Source organism: Dipodomys merriami, unplaced genomic scaffold (assembly GCF_024711535.1).
Source record: "Dipodomys merriami isolate MVZ:Mamm:240054 unplaced genomic scaffold, mDipMer1.0.p SCAF_2, whole genome shotgun sequence".
Taxonomy (NCBI): Eukaryota; Metazoa; Chordata; class Mammalia; order Rodentia; family Heteromyidae; genus Dipodomys; species Dipodomys merriami.
The window spans coordinates 49,514,794-49,527,778 of NW_027203381.1; the positions used below are offsets into that span (position 1 = coordinate 49,514,794).

Sequence of the window (12,985 nt, forward strand, 5' to 3'; positions counted from 1 at the left end):
TTGAAAAAAATGGAGAGAGTGCTTACCCAGGCGACACACGTGACAGACAGGGACTCAAACACAGAGTGCCTCTCCTATAGATCCAAAGCACAGAGCACAACTCAGCTTGGAGCATCTATCACCTTCTTTACTCTGGGAGCCGGGCAGCAGGCTGTCCTTCTGAATTCTCCTTTCCCCAAAGTACCAACTGGTGACAGCAGCTCTCTAAAGCTCTCACAGTACTGGAGACTGGCACTATTATAACATGCCAAGAACACTCGGTGATTCTCTCTCTCTCTCTCTCTCTCTCTCTCTCTCTCTCTCTCTCTCTCTCTCTCTCTCTCTCTCTCTCTCTTTTTCTTCCCCCCCTCCCTCCCATTATCTCTCAGTGTTAGCAGTACCAATACACAACAGAATCCTCCAACTCAGGACTCTCAATCTTACCATGCAGTTTTACTTAAAGAGGTCTGAAATTAGAGGGGGGAAAATCCCAGGGAAAAACGCAATTGGATCATGAAAGCAATACTCTCTCAAGAGGACACTGCCTCCTGGTTCATGTTATGCAATTATGGTCTTTTCCCCCTGAGGTCTAAACAGTTTGTTTCAAATGTACACAAAACATCTCTCATGCATCCTGATGCCCTGAGGCTGTGTGAAGAGACTTCAAGGAAGGCTGTGGGTCTGCCACAGTTTTCAGGGGGGGAAAAAAAAGCACCAGTCAGCTATGGTGAAAAGGCAACATGCCAGGGTGGTGCTACAAATAACCCCAGCCTCAAGCCTTGCTCTAACCCCAGAATAGCTTTTGTTTTTCCTTATTTAGGGTAAATAGGAATGACATGTGGACCATAACAATAGTTTTGGCTGTAGGAGGAGTTGTCATAACAAAACCAAACTCTGTTGGTTACTACCAGCCTGAGAAATGAGGCCAGTTATGTCAGCAGCCTGCCCCTGCTGTGGGCCCAGGACTGGGGCATAACAGCAGGAAGTGGGCACTGATGTCACTGCTGGGTCCTTGGGTTAGATAGAAGACATCTTTCCTGTTCTAATCATTGAGATTAGGGCCAGGAATAGAACAAAAACCACCACCAAGACTTTTCAGGGGTTTCATGTAGATAAAAGAAGTTCAGCCAGGTGCCAAGGGCTCACATCTGTAATCCTCCCTACTCAGAAAGGCTGAGATCTGAGTATTGCAGTTCAAAGCCAGCCCTGACAGGGAAGTCTGTGAGACTCTTAACTCTAATAAACTACAAAAAAGCTGGAAGTGAAGCTCTGGCTCAAGTGGTAGAGCACTAGCCTGGCACAAAAGGGACAGCACCTAGGGTTTGAGCTCAAGCCCAAAACCTAAACCAAAACAAAGTTCAGGTCAGCAAGAAAATTAGCAGCTATGCAGAGTTGTATGGGCAAATCAACGCCGTCTGATTTTTCGTGAGAACTTTCCAAAGTAAAATTATAGTTCCCCTCCTTTGTGTCATCCATTCCCCAGACTTTTTCTAGAGCCCACTGCTGAATGAGTCACAGCCTTAAGGGAGAGCCAATTAGAGAGCTGATGCTCTCTCTCACCCCTGCTCATTGGCTGCTCCAGAGAATGGCAGCTTCAGAAGGTTCAACCCTCTGCTTCCACATCAGGTGGCTTCCCTGCATTTCTGGGCTCCAGCTCTCATAGCTCAGGGGCCTTGGTGTGCAAGGGTGACACTTGCGAGTCAAGGTTGGCCAACACTCTCTACACCAGGTACTTACTGAAAGTACTCCTAAGATTGCATTTGATTGACATATAAATCTGTTCTTTAAAATTGGGAATTTATTCAACTTCCTGGCACCTAAAACTCTCTTTACTGATAGAGGTATCTGCATTTTTGAAACAGCAAATAGCCCAATTTGGGGTTTACTTATTTACAATGAAATGTCTACACAATTAAAAAAACATTTAAAAATTTTAATGGTCACACACCTTGCTTGCCTGGCTTTCTTTTCACGGGCATCTGGTCATGGCAGTTAATCTTAAACTCCCTGTTCATTCTATTTAATATTCTCATTGTTTAATCTATTTAAAAATTGTGTTAAAACCTTTGACTTTATGGGTAAAGGTTTATTTTAATTACTGCCCCGGTACACACACTATGACTCAATGACTGCCCTGTGTTCTTTTGGGACATACTGCATATCTGCTGAAACTTCTGGGCTCCTGTTTGGAGTGTGTGCAACCACTGGCCTTCATGATCTCGTTAATGTGGTATCCTTCCCAGCACACACAGAGGGGCTATTTGGACTAATTCACCAGGTGGTGTTCTTGATCTTTATTGTTAAGTACCCTCAGAGGAAGATACTTCAGGAAGCAAGTTCAGAGGCCAAAATCACGAATCAAGGGACAAGCATTGTAATTCTAGCTGACTATGAAAATATGTAATTCACAGACTTTTTAACTGATAGGTGTTAATGCTTCTTTTCCCTCAATTGGGGGAAAAAGCAGCACACACAGTAGAAGAGAGAGAGAGACCAGTGTGCTGGACAAAAGCAAATTGTGTAAAATGTAACAGTGTGTAAAACATTTACATTCAATGCCAGGCATTCGTGGCTCATGCCTATAATCCTAGCTACTCAGGAAGCTGACATCAGAGGATTGCAATCCAAAGCCAATCCAGGCACAAAACTCTGTTAGACTCTTATTTCCAACTGGCCACCAAAAGCCAGAAGTGGAGCTGTGCCTCAAGTAGTAGAGCACTAGCCTTGAGGATAAAAGCTCAGGGACAGTGTCTCAGGTCCTGAGTTCAAGCCCTAGGACTGGCACAAAAAAAATTGCATTCAGGGCTGGGAAGGTGGCTCAGTGGTAGAATGCTTGCCTTGCATGCATGAGGCCCTGGGTTTGATTCCTCAGCACCACATAAGCAAAAAGAAAAAAGCTGGCAGTGGCACTGTGGCTCAAGTGGTAGAGCACTAGCCTTGAGCTGAAGAGCTGAGGGACAGTGCCCAGGCCCAGAGTTCAGGCCACGACTGGACCCAAACAAACAAACAAAAAAACCCCCTGCATTCAAGAATGCTTCCTCTCTAAATACTCAGGTGAGCTCACTTTACTATATGGCTTCTATGAGGTTAGAAATATGTCTCAACTCTGTAAAAGCCTTCTATACACTCATCAAGAAGCCTGAAATATGGTTCCAGACGGCTCAGCTAATATGGATGTCTTCACAAGGCCTTGTTGGTAGCAACACAATAGGGGCAGCTCTACCTTCATAAACTAGTGCTTACTCCACCTCAGACTTGTGCTCTAGAAAGGTCTTCAGCCCATTAATCTATCTGACAAATATTTACCAAGTGTTCACAACCCTTATGAGGAAATATATGGGACCTTCAATATAATCCTACAGATAACCCTTTCTGAGGAGCTGAATTTGTCTTAGGTTCTATACATATGTCATTTATTAAAAAAAAAACACCTGAGAATTGGCTGTCAGCCAGGATCTGAACAGTGTAAATTGGGGCTGGGAGCCCCAATACCTTGAATGATCAAAAGAGAAAGATTTAGTAGTCTAAGTTTTAAAACCTAAAGGCTCAGGAACTGCTCAGAGTATCTTAAGAAAAAAAAAAAAGGTAAGTGCTAAGTGGTGAGTTGTAAGCCAATACTCTGCTATATAGAAATATATCCTTTGAGCTGGGTGCTAGTGCTTATGCTTATAATCCTAGCTACTCAGAAGGCTGAGATCTGAGGATCATGGTTCAAAGCCAGCTCAGGCATGAAAGTCTGTGAGCCTCTTTTCTTTTTCTTTTGGTTGCTCATGGGGCTTGAACTCAGGGCTTGGGTGCTGACCCTGAACTCTTTTGCCCAAGGCTAGTGCCCTACCACTTTGAGCCAAAGTATCACTTCTGGTTTTCTGGTGGTTAATTGGAGATAAGATAGATTATCATGGACTTTCTTGCCCAGGCTGTCCTTGAACTGCAATCCTCAGATCTCAGCCTTCTAAGAGGCTAGGATTCCAGGTGTGAACTATCCGTACCTGGCTGTGAACCTCTTCTCTCCAATTAATCATCAAAAAGCCAGAAGTGAAACTGTGGCTCAAGTGGAGAACACTAGCCTTGAGCAAAAGAAGCTCAGGGATAGGGCACAGGCCCTGAGTTGAGACCCTAGGACTGGCACCCCCCCCCCAAAAAAAAAGATTATTTGAAGAGTTAAAAACCCTTTCAATGATTATGCAGCAGTAAGTTGGTATTTATAAACATTTATACAGATTTACTGCTATGTTTTAGGAACTTTTAGACTTTGTACCTCTTCTATCCATATACCAACAATGGAAGGTATATTTTTTTATTTCTACTTCATAGATGAGGTGCTGAGGCTCAAGAAGATATTTGTCCCAGATCAAATGCTTAGTAGGAAGCAGATAGGAATTGAACTCTAGACATCATTACTTAGAAACTAGACAGTCTGACTTGGATACACCCAACTCCACCCATCATTTTGATTGATAGGCAGTGAACTTAGAATTGTCCAAAAATTAACAAAGTAAAAATCCCTGAAACTACTAAAGGATGTCATCAGATCATATGAATTTATTTTGATTGTTTTAGCCTGGTGATAGTTTCTTTTGGGCACAAAGAGGGCGTGTTAATTTACAGTTCCATGTTCACAGATGAACATCTGTATGTGTTGTTGGAAGTCTGTTGGAGCCATGTTCTGTGACTTAAATGCCTATGACTGCAGCTCCTGGGAGACCCAATAGCCCTGTCTATTATATACTCCTGTTCTCTGAAGTTTATGACTAGGCCATAAAATGTTGCTCTGAGATGAAATTTTCCACATAAAAATTAAGCCCAGGAATTTAGGCCTTTACAAAATGAAGAAGTGCAGTTTAAGCAAATTTTTTATTCTTAAAGTCATGACTGAGGATTTTAAAAGAATGCAAGTTTTACATTCCTAAAGAATAAAAACATCTAATAGTTTGGTATTTGTGGACATGAGCTTATACCACCTAATACATTACTAATGTTCCCATAGTACTTACAACACTGCAACACAGAGAAGCCTTTATGGAAACTAAATGCTCTGCTTCCAATCTAACCCATTTGGGTAGAAATGTTAATAGATAAAGAAGTATGTGACTGTGGCGCTAGCAAGCCAAGAAGGTAGACTAGAAGCTTATTTATTCTATAGCCTTCTAACAGTAAACTCCCTACTAACAGAGTTTAGAGTTTATCTCACGCATTGTCTATAGAACTACAGTATTATTTCTGTCAAGGAAAAAAAAAGAATTCTATTATTTCATGGTTATAGAAGTACACATTTTTACAATACCTAAACTACTGTCCACTAAGTAATTTATATATCTTTGAAATCCACTGTTAGTCTTCCAAATCTCATAAGAATATGAAGGAGAGTAGAAAGTTTTATAGTGACTGAACTCAGGGGCCATTTAAATACAAGTTTGGGGTCCAGTGCTACCTTCTAACTGTGTTAGCTCGAGTTAGGTCCATGTCCTCATTTGTAAAATGAGACTGACAATACTCCTCTTACCTGGTATTTGGGAGAAGAAAGTCAAACATCTAACCTTCACTACTCGGAGTGTGGGCCCAAGGACTGGCAGCAGCACTGCAGCTGATCAGAAACACAGGATATCCTATTCCAAACTTGCATTTAAGCAAGGTCCCAAGGTAAGCCGCATGCCCATCAAAACTTCAGAAACCCAGATCTCCTCCTTATTCCCTGTTTGGATTTAAATGGGCATTTCTGGGGCTATCAATACAGGAAATGATAGTAGAATCCAAGTCTCTTGCCTTTGGTAACTGTCATTCAACTAATTTTAAAGAATGGCATTCAAAGTTGGGCATGTGGCTCACACTTAGCAGCTCCTTGGGAAGTGGTGGTAGGAGGATTGTAGTTTGCAGTTGGCCTGGGCTAAGTTATTGAGAGAATATCTGAAAAACAAACTACAAGCAAAAGCACTAAGGGTAGTAGTGGCTCAACTTGCAGAGCATGTGAGGTCTTGAGTTCAATCCCAGTACTGAAAACAAACAAAAAAAATGAAAAAAATCAAAGATATGCAACATATAAGCATGTATGTACACATGTATGTTAAGATGTCCATGCTGCCATCTTGGTCTAAGGGCAGGCCACAGCACCACAGGACAGCTTCCCACTCTTTTCTCCCCAGCTGATGGGCTGTTCTTTTCCCGCCCCATGCTTTAGAACAAGCAGGACATTATTAGTATTGTCAGGGCCTGTAAGAATGGCAAAGCTAACTGACAGTAACAGAGACACTTGTATTGGGACACAATTTCAGGACTTTTGAACAAAATGTGTCAAGAAAGCATTGTAATTTTTGTTCTCTGGAAAAACTCAAGAGCCAGGAGCAGATTCTTTTGAAGATAAAAATATGAAGCTGATTGCTCCAAACCTATAAACCTGGCACCATTCTCTCCATGTTTCCCTTTACCCTAGGCTTCCTGCTCTCTAAGACAGTGTCAGGGCAGTAAAATCCTGATACTTGTGAGTTCTAGAAACAGGTTTTCACTTTTGTTGCATGCATCCTGCTTATCCGTGGTGACACACTCCAAAATGTTTTCCCCCTCAATAAGGCTTACTGATGATGCCTTTTATAAATTACCTAGCATCACCAAAGGCCGGGGGGGGGGAGGGGGAAGGGGAGAAGGGGGACATGATTTAAAGTAGCTAAAGGAAAGATCTACTCAAGCCTTTAAATGTTTCAGGTGAAATACATTCACTATAAAAGCGCAGTGAATGTTTTTAATATTTAAAATAATTGGGATAATTCAGAAGTATATTATGAGGCAAACATCAGAGAAACTGTGGGCTAAAATTCCAAGTTAAACCACAATTAACCTCTACTTACATCTATATAACAATACTCCATTCTCAAAAAAAACAAAAAACAAAAAAAAACAAAAAAAAAACAATACTCCATTCTCATCATTGGCACTTCTGGAAAATGTTTTATTTTACTTCTTTTTTGGGGGGGGGGGTACGGTCGTGGGGCCTGAACTCTGGGCCTGGGCGCTGTCCCTCAGCTCTTCAGCTCAAGGCTAGTGCTCTACCACTTGAGCCACAGCGCCACTTCCAACTTTTTTCTTTTTGCTTATGTGATGCTGAGGAATCGAACCCAGGGCCTCTGGCGTGCAAGGCAAGTACTCTACCACTGAGCCACCTTCTCAGCCCCTTATTTTACTTCTTAAATAAATTACATTTCCCAACCTTATCTAAAAACTGGAAATCATCCTATTCCTGGATGGAATATAGAAAATGAAGCCTAAAATATTACAGCTCAAATCCTAGGTATTTCTGTTCCTGTTAAAAGACAGTGGGCCTGTATCATCACTAACATCTCTTAGACATTTAATGTAGAGGATAGGTACATACTACCATTTTTGGAGCTTCCCCTTTCTTTGTTTATAAATTATGAAATGTGTTCAAGTAGCACCAAGATATTTAGCTTTGATAAAAGTATTAACTTCTTCAAAAGGTGAGATAAAGTCAAGGCACATTCTAAAGTTACTGTATTAGAAGTATTATGAAAGATATATTAGCCAAAAGAAAGATCTACTCAAGCCCTTAAATATTTCAGGTAAAATAAGTCACTGTAAAAGCACACTGAATGGTTAAATATTTTAAATAATTGGGATAATTCAGAAACATATTATGAGGCATACATCAGGGAAATTATAGGCCCCAAATCCAAGTTAATCCAAAATTAATTCCTAATAATATCTATATAATGTTATACTGTTCTTATCTTTGGCACTTTAAAACTAGCTGGGCACACAGAAGTTTTTTTTTTTTTATTGTAAAGATACTGTACAGAGGGGTTACAGTTACATGAATAAGGTAATGAGTATACTTCCTATTGAGCATTGTTAGTCCTTCCTTTGTTTTTCCCCTATCATCCCTTCCCTCCCCACCTTCCCAAATTCTTCCTACCTCCCACACCCCCCCCCAAGCTGTAAAATTCATTTTCAATATGATGTCCTGTACATATCATTGCTCTCTGTAGACCTGGAGTAAGCTGACAGGCTCTGTCCTATACTTTACATCTCATTGTTCTCTGTAGACCTGGAGTAAGCTGACAGGCTCTGTCCTATACTTTAGATGTCAGATGCAAATGGGTCCCAGGTTACCAACAACTTCAGCCTGATTTGGCTGCAACTTAGAGGTTCCCATGACCTTTCCATGAGCTTAATTTTCTAGAATGGTTCACAGAACTCAGGAAACCAAGTTACTTAGAAGATTACTGGTTTATTAGAAAAGAATACAACTCAGGAACAGCCCACTGAAAAAGATGGGTAGGGCAAGGTATGGACCAGCACCAAGCTTTCTTGTCCTTTTTTAATGTGCTTCTCTTTCAACACCTCTGTGTTTCTCAGCCAAGAAAGCTTCCAACCTTCAGCATTTATTTATTTATTTATTTATTTATTTACTTATTATTTATTTTTGGTTTATTTTGGTTGCCCTATTTATTATTTTTTTAGTCTTCATTCAATACAGATGATTGATTAAACTTATTCCTCTGTCCAGAGGTCAAAGACAAAAGTTAAAAGTTCTAATTCTATTCATGTGATCCCCCCCCAACAAGCCCTCATTATTTATTTATTTTTTAAAATATTTTTTATTGTATAGTTCGTTTTCAACATAGTGTCTTGTACATCTCATTGGTACAATGGGTCAACCTGTATCCTTATTTCAGCCTTTTGTTATTTCCCTTCCCCTCCCCAAGATGCAGGGCATCGACATCAAATACAGTAAAAAACAGGGTTATAACACGGAGGAAGAACATATGCAAGAAACAAAAAAATCACATAGTACATTAAAAACAACAGCAACAAAGGTAAAACCTCTTGTGTCCCTATTTTAGAGCTCATTTTGCTTAGCATCATCTTATATGGTCATATGTCCATAGCTTTTGACCTTTTCTGCTTGTCCTCGACTTATACTAGTTATTGCAAATAAGGGAAACCATAGGACCTATGTTTCTTTGGGCCTGGCTTACTTCACTTAATATAATTTTTTCCAAGTCTTTCTATTTCCTAACAAGTGGGGCGATGTCATTCCTTCCGATGGAGGCATAGAATTCCATTGTTTGTGTGTGTGTGTGTGTGTGTGTGTGTGTGTGTATATACATATATGTATATATATGTATATATATACACACACACATATACATACATGTATGTATGTATGTATGTATATATATATATACACCACGTTTTCTTTTTTTTTAATTTTTAATTTTTATTTTTTTTAATTTTATTTTATTTTATTTGAGAACATACTGTACAGAGGGGTTACAATTACATTGGCAGGATAATGCATACATTTCTTACCAAGCATTGCAGCCTCCTCCTTTGTTTACCCTTCACCTCCCTTCCCAGCCTCCCCCCTCCCCCCTACCCAATCATACCCCCCTCTCCCCCCCACACCGACATTGTAAAGCTTGCTTTGACATGACATTTTGTAATTCTCCTTGTTGCAACAGGTCCACCTGAATCCTTAAACGACTTGTTTGTCCCCATCTCCTCCACATGTTATACTGACATCAAATAAAGTGAAAGCGGAGGTTACACTGTGGGGGAGGGACATACAAAGCAACAAAGAAATAATCTTATAAATGCGTTAGAAACACATGCATGAAAGAAACAAAAACATTAAAATACATATTTAAGGGTTCGTTTTCCTAACATCACATTATCTGACCTTTTCCGCTTGACTCATACCTATACTAGATATTGCAAATAAGGGAAACCATGGGACCTATGTTTCTTTGGGCCTGGCTTACTTCACTTAATATAATTTTTTCCAAGCCTTTCCATTTCCTAACAAATGGGGAAATGTCATTCTTTCTGATGGAGGCATAGAATTCCATTGTGTATATATACCACAATTTCTTGATCCATTCATCTACTGAGGGGCTTCTGGGCTGGTTCCATATCTTAGCTATGGTAAATAATGCTGCAATAAACATAGTTGTGCTGGTAGCTTTAGTGTGGTCTTGTTTGTAAACATTTGGGTAAATGCCCAAAAGTGCGATTGCTGGATCATAGGGGAGATCTATGTGAAGTCTTTTGAGGAACCTCCATACTGCTTTCCAAAGTGGTTGAACAAGTTTACATTCCCACCAACAATGAAGTAAGGTTCCTTTCTGTCCACATCCCCTCCAGCATCTGTTGTTGTTAGAGTTCTTGATTTTTGCTGTTCTAACTGGAGTGAGGTGATATCTCAATGTTGTTTTGATTTGCATTTCTTTTATGGCTAGGGATGTTGAACATTTCTTCATGTGTCTATTGGCCATCCTTCTTTCTTCTTCAGAGAAGCTTCTCTTTAAGTCTTTCGCCCACTTATTTATTGGGCAGTTGTTTCTTTGAGGATTTGTTGTTGGGTGGTTTAATTTTTTGAGTTCCAAGTATATTTTAGATATGAGACCCTTGTCCGTTGTATGGCTAGTAAAGATCTTCTCCCAATCGGTGGGCTTTCTATTGATCTTGCTAGCTATGTCATTTGCCCTGCAGAAGCTCTGCAACCTTATGCAATCCCATTTGTCCAACCTTTCTTTGATTTGTTGTGTTTCCGGGTCTCTATTCAGAAAATTTCAGCCTGAGCCAAGGAGACCTAGGGTTTCTCCTATTCCATCCTGTAATGTTTTCAGAGTGTCTGCTTTGAGTTCAAGGTCTTTGATCCATTTACACCACGTTTTCTTGATCCGTTCATCTACTGAGGGGCTTCTGGGTTGGTTCCATATCTTAGCTATGGTAAATAATGATGAGATAAACATAGTTGTGCTGGTAGCTTTAGTATGGCCTTGGTTGTGATCGTTTGTTTTTGTTTTTTTTGGTCCGGTCGTGGGCCTGCACTTGGCCTGGGCACTGTCCCTCAGCTCTTCAGCTCAAGGCTAGCACTCTACCAATTGAGCCACAGAACCACTTCCAGCTTTTTTTTTTTCTGCTTATGTGGTGCTGAGGAATCGAACCCAGGGCCTCATGCATGCAAGGCAAGCGCTCTACCACTGAGCCACCTTCCCAGCCCGGTTGTGATCATTTGGGTAAGTGCCCAAAAGTGGGATTGCTGGGTCATAGGGGAGCTCTATGTGGAGTCTTTTGAGGAACCTCCATACTGCTTTCCAAAGTGGTTGAACAAGTTTACACTCCCACCAACAGTGCAGTAGGGTCACAAAGAAGTTTTACAAGCAAGAATGCACTGCTCTCTGATGGCACTGAACTCTAAAAATTCCACCACAAAGCCAAGCCTCATTTATGTCATCTCTAGAGCTGCATTTAACAAACTGTGAGTACCTGATATGGGCAACTCAATGAGATTTACTAGGAGGTTAAAAAAAGGCAGGAGCTTTCCTCATCCTTCTAATCTTTAGTTTGCCTCTTGAGCATAAGCTAGTAAAAGGGACCCATTCACTTTGGCGTAACACCTAGTAGTACTCAGCATGGAGCAGGTGAATGAACCAATGAAACAGGTTTTGTAGAAACACAATACAAATAACATCATCAGTAACTTACATATGCCAGCTGCTATCCCAATGCACTCAAACTTAATTAGGCCATTTAGTCATTTCCTCACTAAAAGACAAGTACTAGTTATTATTCCAATCTTACAGATAAGAAAATTGAGGCATATAAAGGTTAAGAGAGGGCTGGGAAGGTGGCTCAGGGGTACAGTGCTTGCCTTGCATGCATGAGGCCCTGGGTTTGATTCCTCAGCACCACATAAGCAGGAAAAATAAAAGCCAGAAGTGGTGCTATGGTTCAAGTGGTAGGGCGCTAGCCTTGAGCTGAAGAGTTGAGGGACAGCGCCCAGGCCCAGAGTTCAGGCCCCATGACCAGATCCAAAAATAAATAAATAAATAAATAAAGGTTAAGAGATTGCTCAATGTCACACAGCTAATAAGGACTATAATTGGACTTGAACCAGGAAGTGTGGCTCCAGAATCTGCTCCTGACTACTAGATCAAGTTAACTATAAGAATGGTAGGTTCAAGAATGACAGCTGAGCAAAGTCCTAGTTCTACAAGGGCCTTGATTTAGAAGTTCTACTGGAAAGATTCAAGAGATGAATTATCTAAGATCAGAGTTCTAGAATTGGCTGGAAGATCATAGAAGGCACATTACAGCACCATTTAATAAGGAAGTCTTTGCACCTTAGGGAAGATCCTCTTAGTGGTATAAAATGGTAAATAAAAATGTTTAAATATTGTACAAAAGAATTATCATTAAAAATAAATTATTAAGTACAGTATATCTTGATCACTGTCACTAATTTCATCATTCTCCCCATCTCTCCCAACTAAATCCCTCCCCTCAATTTTCTTAATTTCAGAGGATATGCACTGAATATTACAACTGCTTCTTCCCTCTTCCTCTTTTCATTTTTCTACCCTCCACCCTTGACTTCCCTCCATACCTTTCAACTGCAAGTTTTCTGGTATTTGTTTTGTAGGACTATGAGTTTTTCTAGGGAATTATACCTTTTGAATCCTCCCCTGTAAATACTATTCTTCAATTAACACAGTTGAGTACACTTAATGGGCAAACCAACTAAATAGAGACATCTCAGCAGAAGTAAAAGTGGGCAATAGGCACATGAAGAAATGCTCAATCTGGCCACAAAGGAAACGCAAATCAAAAGAACATTCCATCTCACCCATGTTAGGATAGCTATCATTAAAAGTTCACTTTCACATAGTGTACATTGAGTATAATGATTTCAGCATTTGCTTTCCCTTCCTCCCTCATTTGTGTATGGTACAACTTAGACAATACAAGAGATATGAGAATGATGTACTTAATAAAAGTTTTAAAAAGAATACCATCAACAGATGCTGGAGCAGACATGGGGGAAAGGAACCCTAATACACTGAGTTTTTTTTTAAAAATATTATCTTTAAGTAGTTGTACAAAGAAGCTCCCATTTTACAAAGCAGTATATGAGTACAAAATGTCTGACAACATTGTCACCCATCTCTCTTAATCCATCCCTTCTCTCACCTTTTTTCTTTAATTGAGA

At 40.2% G+C, this 12,985-nt stretch overlaps 1 protein-coding gene across 9 annotated transcripts in view; it reads right to left on the minus strand.

Moving 5' to 3' along the window:
* The window catches only part of Ldlrad4 (low density lipoprotein receptor class A domain containing 4), a 433,987-nt gene that overhangs the window by 33,071 nt on the left and 387,931 nt on the right, over positions 1 to 12,985 (minus strand). Inside the window, exon 1 of one of the 9 annotated variants that reach the window (XM_070029594.1) lies at positions 27 to 158. The exons of the other annotated variants lie outside the window; for them this stretch is intronic. The gene's annotated coding sequence lies outside the window, so the exon portion shown is untranslated. Of the gene's footprint in view, positions 1 to 26; positions 159 to 12,985 lie in introns of those variants that run through there. 9 annotated transcript variants of the gene reach the window in all.